At 37.4% G+C, this 5,821-nt stretch overlaps 1 pseudogene; it reads left to right on the top strand.

Moving 5' to 3' along the window:
* Positions 1–857: 857 nt before the first annotated feature.
* LOC116914336 lies at positions 858–5,584 on the top strand (annotated as a pseudogene).
* The last annotated feature ends 237 nt before the right edge of the window (positions 5,585–5,821 follow it).

Raw genomic sequence — 5,821 nt, 5'->3', positions numbered from 1 at the left:
TGTTTTCCCAAACATACTCACTGAAAATGTTTTCTTCTACCACTCATAATATGGAGATTAAAACATTTCTTCATGAGAAATACCATCACTTTCAAAGCTCAGGGAACATCGTAAAAATATTAGAGTGCTCATACACAAGTGTGTAGACCCAGACATATACACTGACCACTGACTTCTGGGGTAAAACATGGCTGTTGCACACATGACACCAGTTATAGTTTCTTCACGTAGTCTTCACACATATGGGTACAGCATACTCCTCTCACGGAGCAGAAACTATCATAGATTCCCAGACCACATGGAGAATTCAGACACAAATAATGGTTGAGGAGGGAGGGACAGATATTTTCTGACGTGATGTAGCCACTGGTAAGTTCAACCTGCTTCTATAAACACCTGTAATAAAACTAATTCACATATATATGCATGCACATAATTAAACACACAGATACACAAAGACATATTCATGCACACATTCATTTAAATGCACATACACACACATACATACACACGCACATGAAAGAACAAATGAGTATTTGTGAAAATAAGGAATTAATAGGGAATTAATGGATGTAATGAGGGTACAAGGAGTGTAACAGGGTGAATAAGAACAAAAAATTAGTCTCATCTATGAAAATATCACAAATAAACACATTATTACATATAGTTCAGATGGTAAATTATAGTAAAATAAAATGTAGACATAAAAATGTATTCAGGGAAGCATCCTAAATATTCAAAATGAATATAATTGTTATTCTACAAATTAGGTAGTTTATTCCAGCTGATGGACTCCTATACAGTCACTAACTGGCTGAAGGTGGTATATCGGAGTTACTGAAACAGAGGTTGGAGAGATGGTGCAGTGGTTAAGAATACTTGCTGCTTTTGCGGGCGACTGGAATTTGGTTTCCAGCACCAACAGTGTTTCACAATCACCTGTAAATCCAGCTCTAGGAGATATGATGTTCTCTTCTAATATCCACAGACACCAATACTCTACCCGATCTCTCTCTCTCTCTCTCTCTCTCTCTCTCTCTCTCTCTCTCTCTCTCTCTCTCTCTCTCTCTCTCTCTCTCTCTCTCTGGAGGGATGGCTCTAGAGGTAAGAGCAGTGACTGTTTTTCCAGAGGTCCAGAGGTCAATTCCCGGGAACCACATGGTGGCTCACAAACATCTTGTAATGGGATTTAATGCTCCCTTCTGTTGTGTCTGACGACAGCTGCACTCTGAAGATGAGTTGGTGTGTACTCATATACATAAAATAAAGAAATAAATTTAAATAAATGAAACTTGACATTGATATAGAAGCATATAATCTATGGGTGTCAGGAAATAATTAAAATTCTTAATTCACAAATATTAATCTCAGCTAATGTGTCAGTTCCTGTTGAGAAATGTGCATACCCAAATTTAAAGAAAAATGTCATTATGATACTTCGTTTTGTCCCATAAAAATTGATATCCTATGTCAGTGATTTAAATGTTGACATTTAACTCTGTAACTTTATAATATTGATTGATTTTACTAGTTTGTGAGTGAGATAACTAGCCTCATTTCATTGTGCTGAATTCCTTGCATAAATACTAACTGAATAAACATATAATTCAGAAACAAAATCTCTTATACAATAATTGCCAGGCTCAGTGTGATGTCAATACTGCTGATATCCTCCTTCCCACTGTTCCTTTGTAATTCCTATATCCCCAAATGATTATTTCAGATAAAACTAAGGTTCGCTATATTTTTTCCTCTGCAAAATTTTGCTTATATGATCTCAAGCATTTACATTACCAAAATCATTTCTATATGGCAAATGAGTTGTAACTTGTCTCTATATAATAGTTACCAGAGAACAGATTTTAAAACAAAGAAGAAAACACACACACAACAGGATTTCCGACACTTATGACAAACCTACCTTTCTGACCTGTGTGATTCATCACAGAATTACCTTTCATGTCGGGAATAATTGGAAGAATTTGGGCCTTGGGGTATTCTATTTTTGGAAACCAGTGAATATGTTACAATATACAGCAACAAATAAATAGATAGGTAGGTAGGTAGGTAGGTAGGTAGGTAGGTAGATAGATAGATAGATAGATAGATAGATAGATAGATAGATAGATAATAGATAAATAGATACATATATGATGAAATTAATATTGTGAAGCTCTTGAACCTGAGGTAGAGAAATGATTCAGCCTTGTCTGTAGTGTTCGCTGTTAATCACAGGGACCATAATAGAGGAAAAGGGAGAAGATAGATTTTGAATCAGTTAGATACAGTTTGAGGCCCCAGTCGGCCTCCAGTGGCTTTGCCTGTAGGTGAGAGCAGTGAATCATGGGAAGCAGGGTCTCCAAGAAAGGGATGACTCTAAAGTTACAAATGCCAAAACACTAGAACCTCTGTCCTATAATCCAAAATTTATAAGTTCTGTCAAGGACCTACAATGACAAGACAACAGATCTTTCTCTCCAATTCACCAAGAGAAATGTATTCCTGTTAACAACTTCACATTTTATAATAAATTTAAGAGCTATGATAATGTCCGTGTCATTTAAATCCATTGTTTCTGGTAAATTTTTACAGCAGTAATAGAAAATTAATGCAATCTTATCATGAAAAAATGTTAAATAGTGACAATTATAGTTAATTGGAAGAGGCAGAGAAAACCTGACACAAATAACTAGCTCAATAAAAAACCTGCCTTTATTTTATTATCACATTATTCTGATTTCTTTCAATCCCACAGGCAACTGTGGATAGCAGTTGATAATGAATGAGTTCTAGGCTGGTTAGGTAACATTTCTTGTATTATAAAATGCCATTATATGTTGCATTTCCCAGTTCACTGGCTGTAACCCTTGGGTCAGTTGCCTAGCCCTCTCTTTGCATAGAACATATCTCAAATGAACATAATTATAGTAATAACTGTCCCATCTAATTGTAGGAGTTCAACAGAATGGCGTTTCCAAAGCATGTAAACAGCTACAGCATATTGCATGTGCTCATTCCAATGATGTAATTTTAGGTTTTCACAGGATTTTATTTTATTTCAAAATCAAATAATATATCCTTATATGTCATAGTATTATATGGTCATAGTTTTATTCCATGTAAAACTTCTATGCATGTGAATGTGGTACAGGCTAGTAAACAGGGATATGCACTGTCTCTACATAAGCTGCAAGCCATGGATCGGGGTCCTAGGAACTGAACAATGTCTTCTTCCAGAGAAAAATTCTTTTTAATGGCTAAGCTATCTATCTATCTAGTTAAAGTCCTTACTTACTTATTTTCATTAAGTTTTATTTTAATATATAGCTTTATTTAAAAGAACTTTATATAATATATTCTGATATTGAGAGAGGTAGATCATAAATATCTTCTGACTGTATTTTGTTTCCTTCTTTAATCTACTGACATTTATGAGCACCAAGGCCCTGTCTATATTCAAATCTGATGTTTAAATAAACAACAAAGAAACTTTCCTTGAAAGGGGATTAGTGACTATAAGAAACTAGGAACTAGGCACTTCTGACTTCCTAATACACATGTCCACCCACTGCTCAGTGTAGACCGCTGGGCAGCCTGAGAACTTGTCACACTTACGGATGAAATTACTGCTCAGGAGGACTAAGAAGCAGAATGCCAAGTTACAATAGCAGAACCTGAAGCTGCGAGTGGCATCAGACATGACCCTGTCATAACCAAAATGGGACTGTGCCTAAAGAAACAAGAAAAACAGAAAAGCCAAAAAGGCCCTCAAGCATTCTATGACTGTGGTCTTAGCAGAAGCACAAAGTGGAGGCATACCTGAGGAGACCATGGAAAATGCAAACAGTAAAAGCTCGCCCTGAAAAGTTACTACTTCAAACCAAGAGAGAAGCAGCAACATGGCCACTGCCTGAATCACAACCAAAAAAGAAAAAAAGAAGAAAAAGAAGAAAGAGGAAAATGACAAATGACCAAATGACGCTGGGCCTGACACCAAAAAAAAAAAAAAAAAAAAAAAAAGCAAAAGCCTAAGACAGCAGTGAGACTCAGGTGGAAACAGAAGATTGTGTGGAGAACCAGATGACAGTGAGATGTCCATCCTCTCTCTAGGACTGATAGGTGCTTCTGAGGACATTTCATTTGCTTCCATGTATAATCTCCTCAATGAGAACACACTGAAGGCTACAGAAGAAATGGGCTCCAAGGACATGATGCAGATCCAGCATAGAAGTTTCAGGCTACTTCTAGAAGGCAGGGATGTTTGGGCAGCAGTAAAATGCTTGCTTTACTCATTCCTATGATTGAGCTCATTGTCAATGTTGAAGTTTATGCCCAGGAATGGAACAAGAGTCCTGATTCTCTTGCCTACTAGAGAATTGGCTACACAGACCTTTGGTGTTGTGAAAGAACTGATGACCGCAATACTTCACAGGTATGGACTGATCACAGGTAGCTTTAACATGTCTGCTAAAGCACACAAGCTCATCATTGGGATCAATATCATCATGGCCATCACAGGCTGCCTCCTCAACCACATGCAGAACACACCAGGGTCTCTGTACAAGAATCTGCAGTGTCTGGTTATGGATAAAACTGATTGTATTTTGGAGGTTGGGTTTGAAGAAGAGTTAAAGAAAATTATTAAACGTTTGCCAGCACACAGGCAAACCAGGATCCTTTCTACCACATGAACTCAAAAGTTGAAGATGTGGCAAAAGTTTCTATGAAAAAAAACAGCCATTGTATGTGTGAGTTGACAACAAAAAGGAGTTTGCCACAGCGGATAGCCTTGAGCAGGGATGAGAAGTTACTTCCTTCTGCTCTTTACATTCCTTAAAAAGAACCCGAAGAAGAAATGATGATCATCTTTTCATTATGTATCTCTGTCAAGTACCACTGAGAGCTGCTGAACTACATTGACCCACCTGCTGTGGCTGTCCATGGAAAGTGAAAACAACTTAACCATGTTCCTCCATTTTTGAAACATAGGTTCAGGAATACTGCTGGGCACCAATGTGGCAGTCAGAGAGCTAGACATCCCTAAACTGGACTAGATTGTTCAGTCCAACCTTTCCGATGACTCTAAGAAATATATTCATCATGTGTGGGTAGAACAGTTAGCTAGGGGCCTGAATAGAAGAGGGCATACCCAGTTTGTTCTGTGTCCTAAAGAGTTAAGTCTCCCTCCTTACTTGAAGTAATCCAAGGTTCCATTGAATCAGTTTGACTTTTCCTGTTCTAAAGTTTCTGATATTCAGTCTCAGCTAGAAAAGCTGACCAAAATGAACTACTTTCTCTACAAGTCTTCCTGGCAAGCATACATGCCCTAGGTAGGAACACATGACTCCCATTCCCTCAAGCAGATTTTTTAATGTGAACAATGTAAATAAATTGCCTCAGGTATCTCTGTCTTTATGTTTTAAGGTCTCTCCTTCCGTTGATCTGGACATGAGCAGCCATGGTGGCAAGCTTAAAAAGAGAGGGAGGATGTGGTAGATTCGGCCACCAGAAAACAAAGAAGAAGTTCAAGATCTTGGAACACATTGGCAAGAAGATAGCAAACCATAGGCAATTCTCTCACTGAGAATAATGGCCTTCCATGTGGACTGACTTTGCCCTACCCCAACACCCCCTCCCCCCTGTAAAAAGGAACTTTTATCACCTTTAGGATCTTTTTGTCTTTACTATGATGTTAATATTTTATTTTTTACATACTCCCATGAAACAAATTATGTCATTGTAAAAAGAATTATGAACTATTTCTCCATCTTATATAAAACAGAAATTTTAATGGGATTGGAATCCATGAATACAACATGAA

The sequence above is a fragment of the Rattus rattus genome, chromosome 13 (genome assembly GCF_011064425.1).
Source record: "Rattus rattus isolate New Zealand chromosome 13, Rrattus_CSIRO_v1, whole genome shotgun sequence".
NCBI lineage: Eukaryota > Metazoa > Chordata > Mammalia > Rodentia > Muridae > Rattus > Rattus rattus.
The sequence above is the reverse complement of the archived record's forward strand: the minus strand, read 5'-3'. Positions and strand labels throughout refer to the sequence as shown.